The following is an 11996-nucleotide window of genomic DNA, read 5'->3' as shown; positions in this document are numbered from 1 at the left end:
TACACATTCATGTATGTTCTCCAGAAATTGGGGCAAGATAACCTTTAAGATGTTGACTCAGTTCTTGAACAATTACCCAATACACATATGTTTTGATTCAGTCCCCTGGGAAACAGGGTCAAAATGACCTCTTACCTCATCTGATCTGACAATAGCTCTCTAGCCAATTATTGGTATTAGCCCTTTTCAAATAAGCCAATCATAATGGTCAAAGAACAACCCCCTTGTTTGGCCTTCTCCTTTAAAAGCAGACTGTACCAGCTATTCGAGGTCTCTCCTGAATGCTGAGGGACCCTGTCACGACAGAATTAATAAAATCCTCATGCTTTTGCATCGGCTATGGTGTATGAGGGGGTCTCTAGGGGTGATTCCTTCTCGGTGTTTGGACGCTAGAGTCCAACATTAGGAACATGTTTGGTCTTCTTTGTTCTGGAGAATCTCCGGGGAGCCCTGGTCTACACTGACCAATTAAAGCAGACTCTGAGCAGGAAGCGAATGTGGGGCATGTGTGAGTGTTACAGCTCTGGAGGGAAAGGTACCCCGGCCATATCTGTTCTGGTGCGGCATGGGTTCCCCACAGGAACGTAGCAACCCTGCTCCTCCCTGAGAGAGGGGTTACTGCTCAGCCCTGCTCCATCTCCTAAGGGGTTCCCTGCAAGAAAGGCAGCAGTTTGCTCCTGCAAAGGTTGTTACTTCCCTGCCCTGCTCCACTCTGGTGAAAGATTGTCTTTATGTAAACATGATTCAAGAGATTTATTGAGAGGGAGGAATCCAGGAGAGTGACCAGACTGCCTCTGCCATGGTGGAAAAGGCAGCTCCCAACCCAGCAGATGCAGGGCTTATGTAGGATTTCTTAGGGGATGGAAGGTTTCCAGTGTGAAGATTTTCAGGGCGGGAATTGGTCAAATTTCAATCCTTGAGCTTCGATAAGCTCAGAGATTGGCCAGTTTTCATGCTCAGGGATTGGATGGTTTTCTTGCTGAGTTGGTCAGGGGCAGAGTGTGTTAGTGAATTGGCTCTGGTTTCAGGGCCAGTGAGTTGGCTCTGGTTTCAGGGCCAGTGAGTTGGCTCTGGTTTCAGGGTCAGTGTGTGTTTCTTTGATTGACCCTTTTACCCTACAGCGTGGGCCCAGTAGAAGAAAAGGGAAAAGGGATTTGAAGACACGAGGGTATGCTTCCTGTGTTAAGGGCCAATGTTTACAGGAACATGGATGTTTCTGAGAAATGTTAGCTCACAGGACCTAGTTCAGGGAGGTGCTGGAGAGATGGCGGGCACACAGGGCGGTGAAACACACCCAGGCTCTGACCTCCGACACTGGGGGCGAGTTTAAAGCGTTTTCAGTAGGGAGAAGCAATGCATTGCAGAGTGACTCATCTCTCCCTTGTAGCATAGGAGGTCCGCAGCAGGTAGAGAGGTTGCTGCTGCAGTGAGGGTCACGTGAGAGGCGACATAAATCAGGCAATGAGGGGCACACGGAAGGACCACGCCAGAGCTGACCATGCACCTTGGCCTCTGCCCTCAGCTTTCCTCTTGGATGCTCTGTCTGTGACGGGTCTTCACAGGGTACAGCCACAGGAGCTAGTTCATAGCTCTCGGCAGCATCTCCTCCATATCTTTCTACCTGCTTGGTGTTTTTATCCGGAAGCTCAGCATCACTTCAATGACTCAAGCCCAGGAAAGAGAAGCCTCCGGAATCTTTCTCTAAATCAAGGCACCGTTCGGGTTTCCTGTTCCCCTTGATGCGAAAATAGCAGAGCAGATGTGGCTAATCCTCCGGGAGAAAATTTCCTTTTAGCTGATATCACACGTAAATGCTGGGACCTGAAGGGGATGCTGAGAGAATTCTGGCTCGGAAAAACATTTCTTTAATGAGTGATTGGCGCATGTGGGCCACAGTGATGGGCGGGCTCACTACTTGCTAGTTCTTCGTTCAGACACGTTCCTTACTGGTTTTGTACGGCAGTGTTTGTGGACTAGAAGCAATCACAGCATTTTTTCCCCGCGGCTGATACTTTCTTCTTGGAAGGTACCCTGCTTCTTTGGTGGCTCTCAGTTAACTGGAGTGGTTTGTTCTGGAGCCTTTGAGTAGCGGTCCAATTACCAATTGATATTAATATGTGAGTTCCATCCGGTGGCCGCTGATGTCCTGGCTCTAGAACTCAGGACACATCCCATTCTCTACTTGCCTGTTTGTACCACACAGCCTCCTGTATGTTCTCAAGGCTTCCTCCTCTGTGGGGGAGCTGAGAAACCCTACCTCATTTCTGTGCCCTCTTTGTCTTTCTGTCAGCTAGATTTGAGGCTGTTGGGAGGCTCAGGTCACAAATCCCGAGGTGCAACTGTCTCATTTCCCATGTTCATCCTCATCCTACTGGGACCCACGTCCAGTCATCCTTGGGTCTTGTCTCCCTGACCATCCTCCCGTAAGTACCAGATGCTAGGTTTCAGACATGCCTAGGCTTGGGAGGGTTCTGGCCTAACCCTCTCTGGTCTAACATCCTTGCAGCTGGGAAGCTGATTTCCATCCTTCCACTCCTGTAGGCCTGCTGTGTACAGTTCCTTCACCACATTTGAGACTCCCAAGCCTAACAGGTCCCCTGCCGCTCCAGAATGTTTGTTCCCAGTGAGCACTGACCACTTAGGTGCTTACAGAGAGAAACTGGACCTTCTGTGTCTGTCCTGAGAGACCAGCTTGTCTAGCCTGCTTGGCCACAGGGATCATTATTATGTAAAAGGGTAAGCAATCTCACCCATAGAGAAGACCAAGAACTCTGACCATTGAGAAAGAGCGGAGGCAGGCATGCTGAATGAATGCTGGAGGCTATCTAGGGCAGAGGGGAGTTTGGTAACCCCCTGTCCAGAATGTGGACTCATTTGAGAGCTCATTCTGGTGAGAAACTAATCCCGATTCCATACAAAGCCTAGGCAGTCAACCCCGCAGCCAACAGGACAAAGAGCCAACTTGAGCAGCTGAACTCTGAAGGACTTTAAAAACTGTGCTAGGCTATTTCTGTAGGCTGCCTACCCCCTGCTGCCGGCCTGGCTGGAGAGTGTGGGCTTTGCCTGCTGTAGCCCCCGGTGGCATAGCTCCTCTTTGTAACAGTGCGTAGCTTTGAAGTACAATGTAACAAGTTCACCTGTCACCGGCTGGAGCCGTTCCTCCTTGTCGCCCCCAGCTCTGCTGCTCCTGCAAAGAGGCACGTTAGATTCCGACCCCAGAGAAAATGGATGCGGAGCTGAGTGAAGACGGCAGGTGCTTTTTATGACTTTCAGTGGCTGCCAGAAAAGCCCAGAACTGACAAAGCACTCTGAGGCAGGGGCTCCTCTGGACAGACTGTTTTGAAAGGGAGTCAGTTCCATTTAAATGATGGTATTTTGAATATTTTTTTTCACATTCAGCACCCCAGTCTTCCTTTTCATTTTCCATAGGAAAACCGTAAATGTGAATTAAAATTGCCTGGGAAAGTCTAGGCATAAATATTAAAACATTTGGCTGCTGGTTAGAGGGAATTTATGTCTCTAGTTTCTCTCTGTTGCAGGAACTTGCTTTTTATTTTTGGTGGTAAAGCGTTGCCCCAGACTCCACAAGATACCTTTTCTGTTGTGTTCTCAGGCTTTCTTTAGCAATTCCTCTGCTGTCTGTCTGATCCTCTTCTGTCTCTGGTGTTCCCGGGAACAAAGTGTGTATAGTCTACAAAACAGAAGACCGAACTCTAATGCCAGCTGGGCCCAGCAGGTGCTCAAGTAGGTGATCCAGGCTGCGGGGTCTGGGATGCACATTGATGGGTGTGTAGGTCGGGAAGAGCGTGCAGATGCACGATGGCCAGGCCTCTGGGCTTTCAAAGAAGCCAGCTCCAGGTTTTCAGGTAAAAGATTTTGATTCTTAAATGCACACAACTGAACCCTAGTCACCCCCGTGGGGTAGAATAAAGTCCGCCAGACTCACTCTGCTGTGGGCTGGCTGTCAGCAGCCTCTGCTGTGGATGCCCCAGGCTCTCCCAGCCACCGGAGCTGAGCTGTTAATGGGAGGGGGTCTCCCCAGTCTCAAGGCTGGGTGGCAAGCAGCTTCCTTCAGGATTGTTTTAGTTTGAAATAGTGTCCTTGTCACACACAGGGACAGGCTCATCCAGAGAGAGGGTCGCAGCACTCATGGCATTATATATTTCTAGGGCCGGGTCACCTGAGTAAGCTGTGTGAGCCCTGCAGGCCTTGCTTTCCTCTGTCCCCTCCTCCCCTGTAGCCCACGTTGACCTCAAACTCATGATCATTTTGCCTCAGCCTTCCTAGTATTGGGATTGCAGGCGTGAGCCACCATGCTCAGTTCTAATCTTTCTTATGTTAAGTCAGCATCTGAGGTTACTATGCAAAGCACAGGGTATCATCATGGGAGCTTCACATACGTGTCTATAGTGTGTTCTCATCCCAGACCGCCGCCCCACATTCCCCTTCCCCACCTCCAGCTGGTTCCCTTTCTTCCTCCAATTAATCCCGACTTCTGCTCTCCTGGGGGCAGATGCTCACCTCCCTCAAGATCTCTTCCTCCCCTCTCATGCGTTCCTGGGTAGTTCCATGCATGAAACACACACACATGTATTCTTTTAAGCTCGGAAATCATGTCTAACTCCACCTACTAGGCTTTTCGAGAGATAAAAGGATGGCGTAAGCCACCTTGATGGGAATAGTGAAGACAGAGTGTGCTGTTCTTCCTCCCACTAAAGAACTGTGACCTTGTTGAGCTGTGGGGAGGCTTGAGACTTTTGTCCACACCCACCACGCCCCGTTACTCCTGGAGTTCATCCTGTGCAGATTGCTGAGGGCGGGGTAGGAGTGCACCTGGTGGCAGCTGGGATCTCACTCCCAAGCTTTCACAGTGTTCTTCGAGACGTCGGTTTCTCTATGCAGACGGCTTAAACAGAGACATGCTTCTGAGTAGGGTTTCCAAGCCAGCATCCAGGAGCTCTGATCTCTAGGATGCGGGAAGGAACGAGAGATTTCAGCAAAGTTGGGAAACATTGCTGTAAGCAGCCTCTTCCTTGTAGGGCTCGCTTCTCCCCGTTGCTTATTTTAAGTAGGCTCGTGCTCATTATGAAGTGAGCGCAGTCTTACTGAAACATTGCTATTTCCCGACAAGGTCATATCGAACCAGGCCTCCCAATCATTTGTTCTCTCTACAGATCTTTGTTTATTGCTGCTGAACGCCAACCCTGGGACAATAGTGAGCCCAAACATACCACCTCTCAGCCCTGACCTCATGACCTTGACAGTCAGGCCAGTCAAAACCGGGCAGGAGAAAGCCAGGCTGGAAGGACATTGGTACCTTGGGGATTTGGCATCCAAGAGGGAGTGGAGTGAGGGCATCTAGGGCTGCTGTGAAGGGTGCCCTGGCAGGAGGCATGGGGTGCATAGGAGGGGAGGATCTGGGACAGGTGGGAAGGCCTGGGACAGGTGGGAGGGGTGGAGAGGTGGGAGGGGTGGAGAGGTGGGAGGGGTGGAGAGGTGGGAGGGTCTGGGACAGGTGGGAGGGGTGGAGAGGTGGGAGGGTCTGGGACAGGTGGGAGGGGTGGAGAGGTGGGAGGGTCTGGGACAGGTGGGAGGGCCTGGGACAGGTGGGAGGGGTGGAGAGGTGGGAGGGTCTGGGACAGGTGGGAGGGTCTGGGACAGGTGGGAGGGGTGGAGAGGTGGTCTGCTTGGTCATTCCTTCAGAGGTTTGGTGAGATCTCAAGAATCTTTATTTTGGAAGGAGGGGGCAGATCAAGGCCACCTATTTTGCTATTTTGGGGGTTTTGCTTTGTTTTGTTTTCTTGACTTAGAGTGTTGCTCTGCAGCTCAAGGCAGCTTTGACACCTGTGAGGTCGCCCCGCCCCCCTGTGCTGGTGGTGATAGTCGTGCACTAGTGTGCCCAGAAAGGAGAACTAGAGGAAACTGGTGTGTGCGTGGTACTGAGGCCTCCTTAATTTACAGGTTGGTATGATGAGATCATGGGGGTGTTTGGGTGGGGAAGCTCCTGTTATGGAAGTCAGTGCTGCTGAGTTTCCTGTTGCAGTGCCAGTCTGCATCGCCATGTGGGTACAGGTAGTTTTCCATGCAGATGGCAATGCATGCTGGGAAGGGTGTTATTGCTGGCTGGGACACTGGTGCTGGGAGCCAATCACAGTCTTGATTGCTTTGGAATCAGGAATTTGATGATTGTACCTCAGGGGAGCAGCAATTCCGGAATTCCGCATTACCAGCCAGGGATCATCAAATACCTTCCATGTGTTCAAAATTCATACATCAATATTTACCACAGATCTTGCCAGGTCTGGAAGACATAAGGTGAACAAGATAGAGGAAGTTCGCTACAAGGTAGGCCGTAGGTAGAAGCACAGTCTGAGGGGTGTTGTCTGAGGAGTCTGAGTCCTCACCCCAGTCACAGGCTTTAGGGAAGCATGCTGCTCACTGTGAGGAGGAAGTAGTTTAGCAGGCGAGGTAAGGGTGATGAGGATTGTCCAGAGAAGACCTGGGTGGAGAAGTTGTGGAGGGGAGGGAACAGCACCAGCCCAGTCTGCACAGTCATAACAGATACAGGCCCTGACAAAGGGACTCGGAAGATCTCCTTTTCCTCCACCTTTGCTGGAAGAATTTTCTGTGGCGTGTGCACACACACGCACGCAGGCATGCACGTGTGTGTGTTCCTAAACGGTTTTGGTCGTGATCACTCAATACAATGACACTATCTTCTCCTTCTGTGCACAAATACCCTCTCTCGCCGTGTCCACCTATCTAATTTTCAGCTGTTGCCCACACGAAGGCATGGTAAGAGGCCAGAAATCGCAGGAAATGAGTTAGCCAACACTGAGAGCTAAAAAAGCCTGTGCATGGTGCCGGTGCCCCGAGCCCTGCACCCGATGCCCTGACAGAACCGCAGTGGCAAAGGACAGCTTTCTTCATTTAACGAGAAGGATGGGGGTAGTGGAGACCTATCGGGTGCAGTGACCTTTCACGGCGGGCAGACTGTGTGCCAACACTGAAACAATTATCTCAAGAGCCCGTGGGCACCAACTTCCTGTTGATAACATGTGGAGCTAATTACCTTGAAGAACTGACGGCAGATGCTGGTGCCTGCAATTAATTGGCCCTCGGGAAGGCCTCGCTTGGCTCAGGACCAGGAGCGAAGGCATCCATCTCCACCAGCACCAAGCCCCCGTAGTTCCACCTCCCCACATCCTCCTCCTGCCACTGTGGGAGCTGCTCCCCCCATCCTCCCTCACACCCTCCTCCTGCCACTGTGGGAGCTGCTCTCCCGTCCTCCGGTGCTTTGGTACATTCTCTCCACCTTTTCAGCAAACCCAAAACTGAATCGGCCGACCACTCTCCCTTCTCTCTGTTTAAAGCCTCCTAGGCCCGCAGGGGAGGAACCAGTGGTCAGTTAATAAAATATTCCATGTGGAAAAGGTCAACACGTACAGGCCTCTACTTATATTCCTGCAGAACGAGGAGGCATTAACATTCTGCTTCTGTGCCCCTTTTGCTATTACCCAAGTTGAGCCATGTTGTCCACGAATTAATCAGCAATGTGGATTCTTGATGCCTGTGATTTCCATAAAAGATGTCTGGCGTGTTGTCTCTTCGTCTCACCGGACCACTGTGTCCTGCAGAGGGAGGTGGTGAAGCTGGGAAATGCTCCGTGGCTGAGCTGCTGGGAGCTCCAGTCTCTGCCCGACACTTCCGTCTTCCGTGACGGTTACTCCAGAGTGTGACTGCCGGCGACAATATGAATTAGCCTTCACTCAGGTTGTGCTCCAGGCCCTTTGCCATGCGCACATCATCTTGTTGTATTCCCACACACCCTCCTGAGTTTATTGTGCCCATTTGTCAGACAGGGAGGCTGAAACCCTGTATGGAGAACTACACGATAGCGGTTTACCCACCTAGAACGTGGAGGGCCAGGACTTGAAAACACAGGGTTTGACTTTGGACCGTCTTTGTTTGTTCTTCTGCCCCGCAGATCCTAAGTGGCAGGGGACAGAGGCTACTCTTGCTGGCCTCTCGGTACAGTTCCCAACGGAAGAGAAGCACATAGCCGGTAGTCCTGCAGAGCCTAAGGGAAGGAATGAAACTAAAACCCAAATCTTGTGCGGCTGTAAGAGCAGGCAGGACCCCTGGACTGGGGTGACCCTCTCACATCCCCTTCGTGTGCTGTGCAGTCTGGAGGGATGGTGTGCGTCCGGGATTGGGGGAGAGCTGCCGAGCCTGATATACCTGACACAAATGTGTCCAGTTGTCCAAAGAAGCTTGCTTTTGAACATGAGGAAACCCACTACCGTTGAAGGTGGCAACCACAGACCGTCCCGCATCTTTTCTTATTTTCCCAAATCTTCAGCTTTCACACGGTTCAGCCTGGTTCACAGTTGTTGGCGAACCCAAAGTAGAGCGGCACCTAGACAACGCCTTTCACCTCCAGGAAACCATTAGAGAAAGTGTTTACCATGGGAATGGGTGTGTGCATGTGCACGGGTGTGTGTGTGTGTGTGTGTGTGTGTATCTCCTCCCTGATATCTGTGTATCTGAGTCTGACATGCTTCTCATTTTCACCATGGAAAGCTGTTTACAGAAACAAAATAGAAGAGAATAAAAGATAAAGTAAAATCTGTCTGAAAGCCCTCATCTGAAGTTAACTGATAGGTAAGTTGGTGAGCGTTCTTCGAGTGTGTGTGTGTGTGTGTGTGTGTGTGTGTGTGTGCGTGCGCGCGCGTGTGTAAAATACAGTTTTCCAGAGAGAAAAGCCCTGTAGACAGTCCTTTGCAATACCATTGTCCTCTTCCATTTTGACAGACTGTAGAGATTCTTTCCATGACAGTGAATATGGAGCGCCATCATTCTTGTTAATGGCTACATAGGACTCTATTGTGTGGCCATCCCATGATTAATTTAACCTATCCCTTACAATCCACATTCATCCACATTCATTCAGCAGCATAATTATCCATTTAATCACCTGTCTCTGTCTAGGCTGTGTGCTCATTGAACACAGGGACATATCTAAAGCCCACAGGCAAACAGTGGGCACCCAATAAATGTTCACACGCACAGATGGGAAAGTTACTGAGAAGGGGAGAAAGGGGTTCTGCTTCGTCAGCGCTGTGGATTGTTTCTGGCTACACCTATGTTTTGAAGGACAGCCCATTAACCCAGGGCTGTTGAGGGCACTGTAGTGATTTTACAGCTGACAGTTGCTGTGTTCTCAGTGCGGTGACTTTAAATCCCTGTGCTACGAAGAAGAATTAATTCATGATCTTCCGGAAGAAAAGTCCTTGGTTTCCTGAGCCCATGGGCTGCTTTGTGTGCAGCGATAGCCTCTCACCGGCTCATGTCTTCCGAATCCACAAAGACTGGGAGAGAGAGGCCTTTTTACATCTAGGAAAACGAGGGCTGGCTTTTTGTGGGGGACACCAGGGGTGATGACCTCACTGTCTTTCAGAGTTCTAGGCAGGATACCTTAGTCCTTTATCTCCAGTAAGGAATATGACCCAAAGGAAAGATGTAAACAAAACTCAACTGCCTCTAAGATATTAGATGAAAAGAAATTAGATACTGGTCACTTGCTTCAGGGGGAGGGAAGGATGTTAGGCTTCTGTTCCAAGCCTTCTCTGTGTCCTTAGCTATTGTCACAGCCCCTGTGCTCCCTAGTTTTGTGTCAACTTGACACAAGGTAGGGTCATCTGGAAAGGAGGAATCTCCTTTGAGAAAATGCTTCCACAGGAGTGACCTATGTGGGTCAATCTGCAGGCTGTGGTAGGGCAAGTCTGTAGGGCATTTGACTAATTGATAGTTAACGTGGAAGGGCCCACCCTTTGTGAGTGGTGCCAGTCTTGGGCAGGAGGTCATGGGTTCTATAAGAAAGCAGGCTGAGCAAGCTTCGAAGAGAAATCCAGTAAGCAGCATCCTCCACGGCCTCTGCTTCAACTCCCGCCTCCAGGTTCCTGCCCTGACTTCCCTCAGAGGTGGAGTGTGACCTGGGAGCAAGCTGAAGGAAACCCTTTCCTCAGGGTGACGGTGTGTCATCACAGCAATGGAAACCCCAGGGAAGACAGCCTTCTAGTGCTTAGCACCTCGAACAAATTCAAAATCTTCGTCTTTGGAAGAAAAGTAACTGAAGAGTTAAGACCTCACTTTTCTCGTGTGCAAAATGGAGCCCCCTTTCTGGCCTCTGAGAAGGAGTGCAGACTGATAAATTCCTGTCTGCAGTGTGGCATCAGCTGCAGTTCCCGAGGACCTGTAGACACGCTGCCAGTCGATGCTTCTGCTGCTGTCCTTGCTGCTGGCATTGCTGCAGCGTCACCATGGCCTGTCCACTGCAGCTGCTCTTAGTCATTCAGTCCTGCATCTCTGCAGCAGCCAAGGCTGAGCAGGTCCCTGGCTGTGCTCTGCCACTGCTGAGGCAGAGGCGTTCTCCCTCACTTTAAATCTGCTCCTCACTTGTAGGCCTCTCTCTATATGTTCTTTATTTATTAAGGCTATGAACCCATTGGTTTATGCTTATCTCATAGACATTTTCCAAGTTTATCATTTTGGCTCCTATGGAGAATATTTTCATATAACTTCTATTGGTATATCTTTATTGTTCACAGTGACAGGGTTCATGAAGATATTTTGGTATAAACAAATTGTGTACTTTGACCTAACTTACCACCCCTCCTATACTATTCCTCACCCCCTCCTGGTATTCTCAGTCCATTGCTTCTGCTTTCATGTTAACACATAGGAGCTATGTAAAGAGGAAAGGTCAAGTTGGGTGAGTGCTTCTTTTATGACATCCCACCTTCCTAATTTGCAGCTTTTGATTGTGTAAAGATGGCTGCTTTGAGACAGCGTCTCACTACTTCATCCACGATGGCCTTGAGCTCTTCCCATCCTCTTGTGAGGATCCCACGTGCTACAGTCACAAGCATACATGGATGCATCCAGAATAAAATTCCCTTCTGAACAAGAACGAGTGAGCGAGCCTGTAGTGTGATCCTGTGGGATTTCTGGGCATCTGATGTGAGCTGGGTAATGACTATTTCGGTCCTTTCAGAATGATTATTTTCTGTGCTTATTGTGGTAAGGAGATTTTAACAACCACTGCATGATAGGAAATATATATCTATAGAAAATGTATAACACTCATATTTCCCATGCATTCAGTTACCCCAGAGAGAACTGGCAACGCATCAATTGCCATTAACACTTGTCTGTTTCGAGACGCAGTGGAAAGTGTGTATTCTGCTTACAGGGAAAGCTTGACATGAACTTGGACGCTTGCGCTCACAGTAACCTCCAAGCCCTGCGCACTGGGGAGCCCTCTCCCCAGGTCTTCACGGGGAGCAGACTCAGGCATGCTGCTGATGTTATTCCTTCCTCTAAGCGGTTTTCAGTTGGGAATTGCAGGGATGTGGACTTGGGGCTTCTCAGAAGTCTGATTTGGGGATAAATAAGGGTATTGATGGACTTCTAAAAATACTCCTGTGGTGGTTTGAACAGAGTAGCCTCTGTAGGTTCTTCCATTTGCATTGCTGGTCACTACAGAGTGGAACCTTTTCAAAGGATTGCGAAGTATCACGGGGGTGGGCTCTGAGGTTTCAAAAGGCCCATTCCAAGCCCAGAGCCTTCCTCTTCATGCTGCCTGCAGATGTGGATGTAGGACTCTCGGCGCCTTCTCCAGCACCATGTCTGCCTGCATGTTGCCATGCTCCCCGCCTTGATGAGAATGCATTAAACCTCTGTATTGTTCTTTTTTTAAAAATAATACCATGGTGGGATGTCCCGGGCAGCTCGCGGAGCAGCTGCAAGTGGCAGCGCCATGCGGCGGGGGTGGGGGAGTCAGGGTCCCCAGGCGAGCGGCAGAGTCAGACGGCTGGATGCGGTGGACGGAAGAGTAAATGGACATAAGGCTATACATAAAGCTAGACATTTATTACTTAAAGAAAGGAAAACATAGACAAACATAGAGAAAACAAAGACACACACGCACACAC

At 50.1% G+C, this 11996-nt stretch overlaps 1 long non-coding RNA gene across 1 annotated transcript; it reads left to right on the top strand.

The window, feature by feature from the left end:
• The first annotated feature begins 514 nt into the window (after positions 1 to 514).
• LOC125408994 (uncharacterized) lies at positions 515 to 11412 on the top strand. Its single transcript, XR_015005228.2, has 5 exons — positions 515 to 2423; positions 2542 to 3744; positions 5175 to 5313; positions 5826 to 5961; positions 7988 to 11412. It is a non-coding gene; the product is annotated as an uncharacterized LOC125408994 (long non-coding RNA).
• The last annotated feature ends 584 nt before the right edge of the window (positions 11413 to 11996 follow it).

The sequence above is a fragment of the Myodes glareolus genome, chromosome 14 (assembly GCF_982192425.1).
Source record: "Myodes glareolus chromosome 14, mMyoGla1.1, whole genome shotgun sequence".
Lineage (NCBI taxonomy): Eukaryota > Metazoa > Chordata > Mammalia > Rodentia > Cricetidae > Myodes > Myodes glareolus.
The sequence above is the reverse complement of the archived record's forward strand: the minus strand, read 5'-3'. Positions and strand labels throughout refer to the sequence as shown.